Source organism: Chiloscyllium plagiosum, chromosome 1, assembly GCF_004010195.1.
Source record: "Chiloscyllium plagiosum isolate BGI_BamShark_2017 chromosome 1, ASM401019v2, whole genome shotgun sequence".
Taxonomy (NCBI): domain Eukaryota; kingdom Metazoa; phylum Chordata; class Chondrichthyes; order Orectolobiformes; family Hemiscylliidae; genus Chiloscyllium; species Chiloscyllium plagiosum.
This window is the reverse complement of record NC_057710.1, coordinates 28,153,722-28,166,494: the sequence shown is the minus strand read 5'-3', so window position 1 is coordinate 28,166,494 and position 12,773 is coordinate 28,153,722.

The following is a 12,773-nucleotide window of genomic DNA, read 5'->3' as shown; positions in this document are numbered from 1 at the left end:
TCTTTCCTGAGTTCTAGGGCTTGCCTGTGTATTGAAGGGGTGTTCTCCTCTTCCTGCCTAGTGTTGGTGCTACTGTCTGTCAGGTGGTCTGCTGGGTTTCTCCCATGCTTCTGTAGCCTTTCAGGGTTAATTCCAATGCTGCTTGAAAGTAACTTTATTTTTCTGCTTGTCTCTGTGGTTGTAGTTCATCCCTCCTTACTGGGATGGCTTTTTCCATGTCTGTTAGTGGTTGATCCAACAGGTTCTTAATCCAGGCTTTTGAATTGTCTGTGTTCTTTTGTGAGCTTGTCCAGGTTTTCTTGTTGGGATAGTGTTTTTTTTTCTTTTTCTTGGTCTGTTGTTTGATGCTGATGGCTTGTTCGAATGTGCTTGTCCATTCCTGGTCAGTTGCATTGGTATACAAAATGTTTTGGTGCACAATTTTCTGTTGTAGTTGGGCAAACACTACTCTTTGCCCAATGTAGTGTTTGTTACAGTCCTTGCACGATATTTTGTAATTGACATTAGTTTTGCTTGTTGTCTATGTGGGGTCTTTCAGATTTCTCAGCAACAAACCCAAACAAGCAAACAAAACACATCCAGAAGAAGGCGTTTGGTATGCTTTCCTTTATTGGTCAAAATATTGAGTACAGGTGTTGCGAGGTCATGTTGTTTTTGTACAGGATATTGGTTAAGCCATTTTTGGAATATTGCGCGCAATTCTGGTCTCCCTCCTATTGGAAAGATGTGAAACTTGAAAGGGTTCAGAAAAGATTTACAAGGATGTTGCCAGAGATGGAGGATTTGAGTTAGAGGGAGAGGTTGAACAGGCTGGGGCTGTTTTCCCTGGAGCGTCGGAGGCTGTGGGGTGATTTTATAGAGGTTTATACGAAGGCATTCATCTAGGAAATAGTTGTTTGTGGGTGGTGCTTAGTTGGATGGTGTTGGTTTCCCATCTTCAGGTGAGTTTGTGTTATGCATCCATAGGTGTTAGCAATTTTTGAGAAGGTCTGTGGTTCACATATTAGGTAATCAGTGAGTCTCCGGTGAAGCACTGGTATTTTGTTCGTTTGTCTTAGTCTGTTAAGGTGGGTGATAGCAATTCCCATTCTTTTCCTTAGAGGCTGGTAAATGGCATAAAATTCACCAAAGAGGAAGAGAACAACAACAACAACAGACTCCCCTTCCTAGTAGACACAGTGGAAAGAACAGTCAATGGAGAACTGCAAACCAGTGTCCACAGGAAAGCAACACAGACTCAACTACAGGAGCAATCATCCCAACACCCACAAACAGAGCTGCATCAGGACATGATTTAAATGGGCCACACCACAGCATCCAGGATCTACGAGCAGCAGAAGAAAACTCCTACACAGCATACTCAAACTCTAGCCACATTACCATACATCAAAGACATCTCTGAAATGACTACCAGACTACTCCAACCCTTTGGCATCATGATAGCCCACAAACCTATCAACACACTGAAACAGCTACTGATGAACCGAAAGGACTCTGCAGCAACAACTGACAAAATGAATGTCATTTACAAGATATTCTACAAGAACTGTCACAAACGCTACATTGGAAAGACAGGCAGCAAATCTCCACCAGGGTAAACCAACACCGATTACATCCATTTCTGACAGTCTAAACAAGACAAGCATAGGAATTCCTAGAGGCTTGGCATTCAAACCAGAATTCCATCAACAAACACATCGATTTGGGCCCCACTTACCAACCTACAGAACTGGCTTTCTGAGAAATTACCCAGTTAAAGAGACCACACAAGCGCAGATTGGGTGAAATTGACAAACTGTTATTACAAGTGATATGGCTGTAAGAGAAATTTACTAGACCGACACAGAACTGAATGGTCTGTGCAAGTATACCATGGGTTCTCTTCCTCAAGCAGTGGGCACAGGCAGTTTTATGCAGGTAATGTGTGAATTATAGTACAATCAAGAGTAAAACATAATGGGAGGATAATCAGCTGTCCGGTAGCACAATCAGTCCATAATTGAGTTAGAAGATTCCGTTCGTCTGTGAGAGGTGCTAATCTTTCTCATTCTGGCATCAATGGATTTCCATTGCGGTTAGTCTACAAGCAAGGTACCTTGGTGCCTTTCAGTGCTTTGTAGAGTTCCAGTATGAGGAGCAAGGCTGCCCTTAGGGGTTCAGGAACAGTTGTGCTTGCTGAGTGCTAAGAAGTGTATTGTCAGGCTGTCTTGGTAAGTGTATTCCCCAGTCTGGAAGTGGCTTGCCTCATCTCCTGTTTGCTGCCTAGTGTCTTAGTTAAGCTGTTTGGTCAAGGCTGAGGCACTCTGGGTAGTTTCAGTTGTGGCTTAGGCAGACATAAGGAATGATGTCCTTTGTGGTCATGCTGTGGGTGGACAGGGAAGTGGATTTGCTCCCACAGTGGCTCAAAAGTAGAAGACAGGGTGGTGGTGGAGGGTTGTTTTTCAGACTGGAGGCCTGTGACCAGTGGAATGCCACCATGATCAGTGCTATGTCCACCTTCTTCATCATTTATGCTCACATCCAAATCATTTATATAAGATGTATACAAAGGAACCTCGATTATCCGAATGCCAATTATTCAAAAATTGGATTATCCGAAGGAGATCTTGAGGTCCCAATAGAAACATTACATCAAAGACATGTTTCTAACAGTGATCGCATCATTTGTTTAGTGATTAAACAGGCACCGTCTCCAAATGACTGACCTCCCGCCCTCTCTCTTCCCCCTCACACTTTCCCTGGAGTTCTCCAGAGGGGTGTACCCTAAACCCACCCTTCCACCAGATAATCTTACCGTTGTCCTGCACAGGGCAAACATGGAACCTGTCAAAAAGTTGCAGTAAACAGTTGTTTGTGTGTGTGCGTGTGCTATTTGGAGACTTACCCCACAAAGGCAGCAGCAGAAGCAGCAGTCTTGCTGTTGGTGTCCAGTCTGGCTGTCCCAGAAAGGGGGTGGGAGTGGGGATCAAGGTTGGACGGGATTGGGGGGTGGTGTTGGTCGGGGTTGGGTGGGCACTGTTGGACGGGGGCACGGTTGGGGGGGGGGGGGGCAGGGTCTTGAGCGCTGTGTGCTGCTGCAGTCTCCTGAACGGGGAGCAGACTTTTAAAACTCTGAGCCCCAGAGGAAAGGCATTTAATTGATTAACCGAATAATCATTTATCCGAACGAAATAGTGCCCGCCCATCTCGTTCGGATAATCGAAGTTCCCCTGTAGTTAGTAAGATTGCAGATGGCTTGTGGAAGCTTTGGAGAGGGTGCAGAGAAGATTTACCAGGATGTTGCCTGGAATGGAGAATAGGTCGTACGAGGATAGGTTGAGTGCGCTAGGCCTTTTCTCATTGGAACGGCGAAGGATGAGGGGTGACTTGATAGAGGTTTATAAGATGATCAGAGGAATAGATAGAGTAGACAGTCAGAAACTTTTTCCCCGGGTACAACAGAGTGTTACAAGGGGACATAAATTTAAGGTGAAGGGTGGAAGGTATAGGGGAGATGTCAGGGGTGAGTTCTTTACCCAGAGAGTGGTGGGGGCATGGAAAGCGCTGCCTGTGGGAGTGGTAGAGTCAGAATCTTTGGTGACCTTTAAGCAGCAATTGGATAGGTACATGGATGGGTGCTTAAGCTAGGACAAATGTTCGGCACAACATCGTGGGCCGAAGGGCCTGTTCTGTGCTGTATTGTTCTATGTTCTATGTTCTATGATACCAAAATTGGAGGTGTAGTGGACAGTGAAGAAGGTTACCTCAGATTACAATGGGATCTTGATCAGATGGGCCAATGGGCTGAGTGGCAGATGGAGTTTAATTTAGATAAATGCGAGGAGCTACATTTGGGAAAGCAAATCTTAGCAGGACTTATACACTTCATGGTAAGGTCCAAGGGACTGTTACTGAATAGAGACCTTGGAGTGCAGGTTCATAGCTCCTTGAAAGTGGAGTCGCAGGTAGTTAGGATAGTGAAGAAGGCGTTTGGTATGCTTTCCTTTATTGGTCAAAATATTGAGTACAGGTGTTGCGAGGTCATGTTGTTTTTGTACAGGATATTGGTTAAGCCATTTTTGGAATATTGCGCGCAATTCTGGTCTCCTTCCTATTGGAAAGATGTGAAACTTGAAAGGGTTCAGAAAAGATTTACAAGGATGTTGCCAGAGATGGAGGATTTGAGTTAGAGGGAGAGGTTGAACAGGCTGGGGCTGTTTTCCCTGGAGCGTCGGAGGCTGTGGGGTGATTTTATAGAGGTTTATAAAATCATGAGGGGCATGGATAGGATAAATAGACAAGGTCTCTTCCTTGCGGTGGGGGAGTCCAGAACAAGAGGGCGTAGGATGTAGGTTGAGATGAAAGGTTCATTTTCAGACATTTTGTCACCATACTAAGTAACATCTTCAGTGAGACTCCGGATGAAGCATTGCTGATGATTCCTGCTTCCTACTTATATGTTTGGGTTTATTTGGGTTGGTGATATCATTTCCTGTGGTGATGTCATTTTCTGTTCTTTTTCTCAGGGAGTGGTAAATCGGGTCCAAGTCAACGTGTTTGTTGATGAGTTCTGATTGGAATGCTATGCATCTAGGAATTCTCGTGCATGTCTCTATTTGGCTTGCCCTAGGATGGATGTGTTGTACCAGTTGAAGTGGTGTCCTTCCTCATCTATATGTAAGGATATTAGTGAGAGAGGGTATTGTCGTTTTGTGGCTAGTTGATGTTCATGTATCCTGGTGACTAGTTTTCTACCTCTTTGCCCAATGTAGTGTTTGTTACAGTCCTTGCACGATATTTTGTAATTGACATTAGTTTTGCTTGTTGTCTATGTGGGGTCTTTCAGATTTCTCAGCAACAAACCCAAACAAGCAGACAAAACACATCCAGAAACCCTAGCCACTCTCCCCTACATCAAAGACATCTCTGAAATGACTGCCGGACTACTCAGACCCCTTGGCACGTGGTAGCCCACAAACCCACCAACACACTAAAACAACTGCTAATGAACTTGAAAGACCCTATACAGACAATAAGCAAAACTAATGTCATTTACAAAATTCAACAAACACATTGACTTGGACGCAATTTACCACCCCGAGAAAAAGAACAAGAATTGACATCATCACAAGAAATGACATCACCAACCCAAAGAAACCCAAACACATAAAAAAGAAAGCAGGAATCATCAGCAATGCTTTGTCCAGACGCTCACTGAAGATGTTACCCAGTATGGTGATGAAACGTCTAAAAATGACCCTTCCAGCTCAGCAAGCAAACCAACATTCAGAACCTCAACCTGAGCTACAAATCTTCTCAAAATTCGATAGATGGCATAAGTTTAGTGTGACAGGGAAAAGATAGAGACCTAACGCAGAGGGTGGTATGTGTATGGAAAGACCTGCCAGAGGAAGTGGTGGAGGCGAGTAAAATTGCGACATTTGAAAGGCATCTGATTGGGTATATGAATAGGATGGGTTTGGAGAGATATGGGCTGGGTGTTGGCAGGTGGGACTAGATTGGGTTGGGATATCTGCTCGGCATGGACGGGTTGGATCGAAGGGTCTATTTCCGTGCTATACATATCTATGACTCTCTGACTCTAAGTACCTTACAGATTTCAGGATCACACCAAATTTAATAATTTCAGAACATAAATGTTTCCTTCTGTGTCTATTATTTACACCGTCATCCACAAATCCTATTATAAAATTTTCAACTACCCAGTGCCGATTATCACCTATCTATCTTCTCTTATTCCCTGGTCTATTATCAGCAAATCCCTTTGCCTACCTTATTTTCTCTCCTTCTCTGGGCTCTGACTCCACCTATCCACTTCTTTATCCTCCTCACTCATGTCATCAGCGTAAATACTCGCTGCTTTAAGGTCTGAAGAAGGGTTACATGAGTCAAAATATTTACCGTTTTCTCTCCATGGATGCTGCCAGGTCTGCTCAATTTTTCCAGCAATTTATTTGTTTGTTGTGAAAGTAAGAATGCTATGTTTCAGTTTTTCCTGAAGAAGGGCTTATGCCCGAAACGTCGATTCTCCTGTTCCCTGGATGCTGCCTGACCTGCTGCGCTTTTCCAGCAACACATTTTCAGCTCTGATCTCCAGCATCTGCAGACCTCACTTTCTCCTCATGTTTCAGTTAGTGCAAAGTGTTGCTGAGACAATATCCCATACACAGCGTGCTGTTTTGGTCAGGTTTTTTTAAAGGGTCTGAATGAGTTGGTGGTGGTTCAGAGGAGGTTTACTCGATCGATACCTGGATTAAGTAAATTATCTTATAACGAATAATTGGACAGGCTGCTTGTTTTCACTGAAGTTTATAAGAATGAGCGGTAACTTGATTCAGAATGGTCTTGAGAAGGTGGACCTATAAGGTGGATGAGTCCCACAACTAGGGGAGTCTCTTTAAAATTACATGTTGTCTTTTTAGAACAGATAGGGGAATTCTTTATTTACAGAAATCTGTCTTTGGAACTGTGCATTAGAAAACACTGGAAGTGGAGGGTGGAGGAGAGATTCTTGAGAGGCAAGGCAATTAAAGGTTATTGGAAATAAATTGAATGTGGAATTCAGAACATGCTGTATAATTCTATGACTCTATGAACAGATCAACCATAATGTTATTGATTGACAGAGTATACTTAAAGGGCTAAATGACCTAATATTTATGTTTATAGAATCACCCTCGTCAGCGTTTGATAAAGTTAAGGTTAGATCTGAGAGAATAAAATACAGCAAGTTCAGAGGGAAACAGGTTGGAGTGGATGAGAGAAATATAGAAATTAAAGCGGCCGACGTCATGTAGTAGTTCTTAGAAATCATGGATGTATAGAGTATTCTGAAATATCCCATAAATGTCTGCCTCATTTCTATATCCATATACCCCCTAAATCCAGTATCCCTTAGCAAGGACCAAGATGGCAACAGAGTGGGATGCACCCTAGAGCTCATGCACCATTTATTTCTTGGTCCTTCTCTTTTTTTTCTTTCTCTCTTTGTTTCTTCCCAGTCTCAGCGCAGACCCGGTGAGGCAGCCGTGGCGGTGTCTTGGCCCAGTCACCCAGAAGCTTGTTGCGGTGTCTCGGCCTGGTATCTTGGCAGCTTATGGCGGGTCATAGACTGGTCTCTTGGCAACTCATGATGGTGTCCTGGCATGGTCTCTCAGCAGCTCATGACAGTGTTTTGGCCTGGCATCTTGGTGGCTTGCTCTTTAAGCCTTAGTTTTTAAAATTTTTCCACATATTCTGTGAAGGTAATGCTTAATCTTTTAACTCTGTTTCTCTTATTAATTTATACCTCCTAAGTGTTTTGTACCTAAGATGGCACTGTGTGTAGCAACATTATACACTTTTCACTGTACCCTGTACTTAAGTACTTGAGTATATGTGACAATAAAATCTAAATTTAAATCCAAGTATTCCAGCTAGCCTAGCTTTCATTTCCCTATACCTACGCTTATTTAAATTTGCAATGCTAGTCTTGGACACATTCTTCTTCCTTTCAGATTGGAGGTAGAATTTAATCCTATTGTGGTCACTGCTACTTTTTTTATTCTGAAGTTATTAAATAATCCCGTCAATACAATACAAAATCTAGTGTAATCTGCTCTGTGGTTGGTTCCAGAACATGCTGTTCTAAGAAACTATCTCAAAAGCATTCTATGAATTTCTCATCCAGGCTACCATATCCAATCTTACATTTTCATTTTATATGTGAATTAAAATCATCCATGATGAATGCAGCTCTTTCATCACAGACACCAGTACTTATGTTTGTATACTTCATCCTACATTGTTGTTACAGTTAGGGGACCTGTCAAAACTCTCACGATTGATTTCTTTCTCCTACTGATCCTTATCTCCATTCTAAATGCTGATCTCTTGGACCAAGGGCATCTCTAAGTACCAATTTCATCCTTGATGGCTCAAGTTGGTTAGGTGATCGTAGCAGCAAGTTTAAGTCAGTACTTGTCCTTATTAAAAGTCAGTTTAGTCTGTGAAAGGCTGAAGGTATGATATTCATATGTTGGATATTAGATATTGATGGCCCATAATAAATATAGGTACGATTATAACAACTGTGGTGGATACATCTCCACTGTTACATATAGTATAAGATCTCCTATGACATTATTGCAAAGGCAAGTTCTGAAAAATGGATGTAAATAATCTGGATTCTGGAGTCTAATGATAAAGATGAAACCAATATCGATTGTCAGAAAAACCCATCTAGTTCTCCAATATCCTTTAGGGAAGGAAACTCCATCCTTATCTGGTCTGGCCTATGTGTAACTCCAGACCCACAGCAATGTAATTGACACTTAACAACCCACTGGGCAATTAGGGAAAGGTAATAAATACTGGCCTGGCAGGTGACACCCACATCTCATGAATGAATAGTTATGTATTCATAGTACAAAACATGTAAATTGGAGTATAGTCTATGCCAGTTAAGTCAATGTAGATTAACACTTGGTTTTTATGCCATAACCAGATTGTGTGTTATCAATCTTCAGGTTATCTTTCTTCTGTTTTTATTTTTATTCACATTCCTGGATAATGTAATTTTTATAATAACAAATCATCATTCAAATCATTAAACATACATTGTATTACTCTGACAGATCATAATGATTCAGTAAACTAAGCTCCAAATACTAACAAGATATAGTGTTTCCAAACTTTCATCTCACCGTGTTGTCAGAGCCTAAATGCTGACATTCAACTGTTGGGTCTGCACAATCAAGCTGAACCTGAAATATTTGGATTAATCCCATGCATCACCTTCCATATATTCTATCAAATTGAGGACTGAAAGGCGGTGGCGGTGAAGAACCTACCAAGGACTGGGCTGGAGCCAGGTGAGCGGGAATGTTTCTGGTCGTCTGTGAGTGTGCCTCATAGCCCCAGTCTGAGGCAGTGCTGCAGCCCATCACTTCCAGCGGGAGACGAGCAGTGTCTGGAATGGAAAGGTGTTGGTGTTATAAGACTATGATAATATATATTGCTGAAAAGAGAGGTGCATTGCTCAGGTTTTTCCATTTTTCAGTCATCGGGACAAATTCAAGAATACTAAATTTCAAATGATCACAACAACCTTTCCACCAGTTGTGATCTTGAAATTTGACATTTTGCATTTGTTCTGATGAGTCCAGGGCAAAAGCATTTGACAACGTATCTGTCTTTTAGGCAAGATTCAATATCTGTACTATAAAGGCACTGTGCAATGGCTGCATGTATGGATATGTGAACTAAATATTGATGTTTTGACAAGCGTCTACATTACAGAAGTGGACGTGCTGGAGGTCTGAAAAAGTATAAACGTAGATGAATCTCTGGGACCTAATCAAGTTTATCCTATGACAGGAAGCTAGGGAAGAAATTGTGGGACCCCTTGCAGAAATATTTGTATCATTTAAGCCATGGGTGGGGTGCTAGAAGACTGGAGGGTGGCTAATGTTTTGCTATTATTTGAGAAAGGCTACAACAAGAAGACTATAAACTATAGACCAATAAATTTGATGTCAGTGATGGATAAGTTGTTGGAGAAGGTTCTGAGCGACAGGATTTATGTGCATTTGGAGAGGCAAGGGCTGATTAGAAAATACACATGGCTCTGTGCATGGGAAATCATATCTCACAAACTTGATGGAGTTTTTTTAGGTTATGATCAAGAAGACAGATGAGGGCAAAGCAGTAGATTTTGTCTACATGGACTTTCGGAAGGTCTTTGACAAGGTTTTGCATGGCAGAATGGTCAGTAAGATTAGACCACATGGGATTCAGGGAGAGTTTGCAAATTGGATAGAAAATTGAGTTGATGGTAGAAGACAGAGTGTGGTGGTGGAGGTTTGTTTATCAGACTGGAGGCTTGTGACCAGCAGTATTTCCCATGGATTGGTGCTAGGTCCACTAATTTTTGTCATTTATATAAATGATTTAGATGTGAATACAGGAGGCATGGTTGCAGATGTTACCAAAATAGATGGTGTAGTGGACAGTGAAGAAGGTTATCTCAGAATACAAAGTGACCTTGACCAGATGGGCCAATGGGCTGCGGAGTGAAAAATGGAATTTAATTTCAATAAGTATGAGGTGTTGCATTTTGGTAAGATGAACAAGGGCAGGAATTACACAATTAATGTTCGGGCCCTGGGAGTACTGTCAAATTGAGAGACCTATGGGTTTAGGTACGTAGTACATTGAAAGTTGTGTCACAGGTAAACGTGGTAGAGAAGGCGTTTGGCACGCTTGCCTTCATTGCTCAGACCACTGAGTATAGGAGTTGGAACATCATGATGTGGTTATACAGGATGCTCTTGGTCAGATCCACCAACGTCAAGCCGGTGTTCTTCTCTGACCACTGCCTCCTGCTGGCCGACTGTCACCTACAGGACAAGCAGCGGGCTGGTAAGGGAACATGGAAGCTGAACACAAAGCTGTTCACCCCGGGAAACATTGAGGAGCTCAAGAGGGACTACGCAGGTTGGAGAACCGTGAAGCCCCTCTTTGAGTCTCCATCGGACTGGTGGGAAACAGTAAAAGGGAACATCAAGAGGTTCTTCATCCTCAAAGGTGTTCAGGAAGCGAGAGAGAGGCAGGGAAAACTGTCCCAGATCCAGGAAAGTATGCAGAACCTGCTCCTGCTGCAGATGATGGGGGTCGATGTCACGGAGGAGCTCAAGGAGGTGAAGGGCCAGCAAGCCTCGCTCTTTGCCTCGGAGGCCTCTAAGATAATCGTCCGGTCTAGGGTCCGCTCGGTGGAGCAGGACGAGACGTGCTCACGTTTCTTCTTGCAGAAGGTGCATAAAGAGAGCTCCGTGCTCAGCAGCCTGAAGGAAGAAGATGGCACCATAACGTCATCTCAGGCTGACGTCATGAGGATCAGCAAATCCTTCTATGCCAGTCTGTATGACACGAAGCCGACCAACAGCGCGGCCTCCCAGTCGTTCCCGTCCCCTATCACGGAGGTCTTAGACGACAGAACACGGGAGAGGCTGGACCAGCCGCTATCTCTGGACGAGCTGAACAAGGCCCTCGAGTCCTTCGAAAAGAATAAAACTCCCGGAAGAGACGGAAGGGGGAGAGGGAGGAACTCAAAAATTGGAGACCAATCTCACTGTTGAATGTGTACTACAAAATTCTGTCAAAGATAATCGCCAACTGGGTCAGGTCTGCTCTGGGGTCGGTGATTCACCCTGACCAAACCTGTGCTGTACCGGGCAGGAAGATTGCTGAGAGTCTCGCACTCCTCAGGGATAAGATCGCCTACGTGCAGGACAGAGGGTTGGACACCTGCCTGATCAGCCTGGACCAGGAGAAAGCCTTTGACAGGATATCACACACGTATATGAGAGATGTTCTCTCCAAAATGGGCTTTGGGGAGGGAATCTGCAATTGGATCAGACTGCTCTACACCAACATTGTCAGTGCAGTCTCAATCAATGGGTGGGAATCAGATAGCTTCCCAGTCAGATCTGGAGTCAGGCAGGGCTGCCCTCTCTCTCCTGCCTTGTTAGTATGCTGCATAGAGCCATTTACCGAGTCCATCAGGAAGGATGCGAGTCTGAGAGGGGTGACTATTCGTGGCAGCAGGGGCCTGCAGGTTAAGGCCTGCCTGTACATGGATGACGTCACCATTTTCTGCTCGGATCCGCTGTCCGTGCGCAGACTCATGTGCACGTGTGACCAGTTCGAAAGGGCCTCGGGGGCCAAGGTAAACCGAGGCAAGAGCGAGGCCATGCCTTTCGGGAACTGGGCCGACCAATCCTCGATCCCCTTCACCGTCAGGACCGACCACCTGAAGGTGCTGGGTACTTGGTTCGGGGGGGGCTGGGGCGTGCGCCAAGTCTTGGGAGGAGTGTATCAGCAAAGTGAGGCAGAAACTGGGCAGATGGGTCGCTCTCCATCGCAGGAAAAAACCTGGTCATCAGGTGTGAGGCACTGTCATTGCTATTATAGGTGGCACAGGTCTGGCCTATTCCCAGAACTTGTGCCGCTGCAGTCACCCGGGCCATCTGCCAGTTTATATGGAGATCAAAGATGGACCGGGTCCAAAGGGACTCGCTGTACAAAGATCTGAGCAACGGGGGGAAAAATACACCCAATTCCACCCTCACCCTGATGGCCACCTTTGTGTGTGGCTGCATCAAGCTGTGTGTGGATCCGCGGTACGCAAACACCAAGTGTCACTACGTACTGAGGTTCTACCTGTCCCCGGTGTTGCGAAGGATGGGCCTGGCCTCGCTGCCGCGGAACGCTCCGAGTAGTTGGACCGTTCGGTATCACCTGTCCTTCATGGAGAAGTTTATGAAGAAAAACACCTTTGACCATAAGTCCATCAGGACGTGGTCAGCACGTAGTGTCCTCGAGACCCTTCGGGAAAAGGAGGGGGCGGAACCTATCGAGCGGTTCCCTGAGCAGACTGTCAAAGCCATTTGGCAGAATGGCTCATCGCCAGAACTTTCCAACAAGCACCAAGACATGGCTTGGCTGGTGGTGAGAAGGGCTCTGCCTGTGAGATCCTTTATGCACGCCCGGACTCTCAGCCGCACTACACGCTGCCCTCGAAGCGGCTGCGGGGGGAACGAGACTGTCACGCACCTCCTTCTGGAATGTGCCTATACAGAGGAAGTCTGGAGAGGAATGCAGTGGTGTTTGTCGAGGTTCATCCCCAGCAGCGCCGTGACCCAGGACTCCATGCTCTACGGCCTGTTCCCCGGGACGCACACCGAGACGAACATCAACTGTGCCTGGAGGATCATCAACTTCGGTGAAGAACG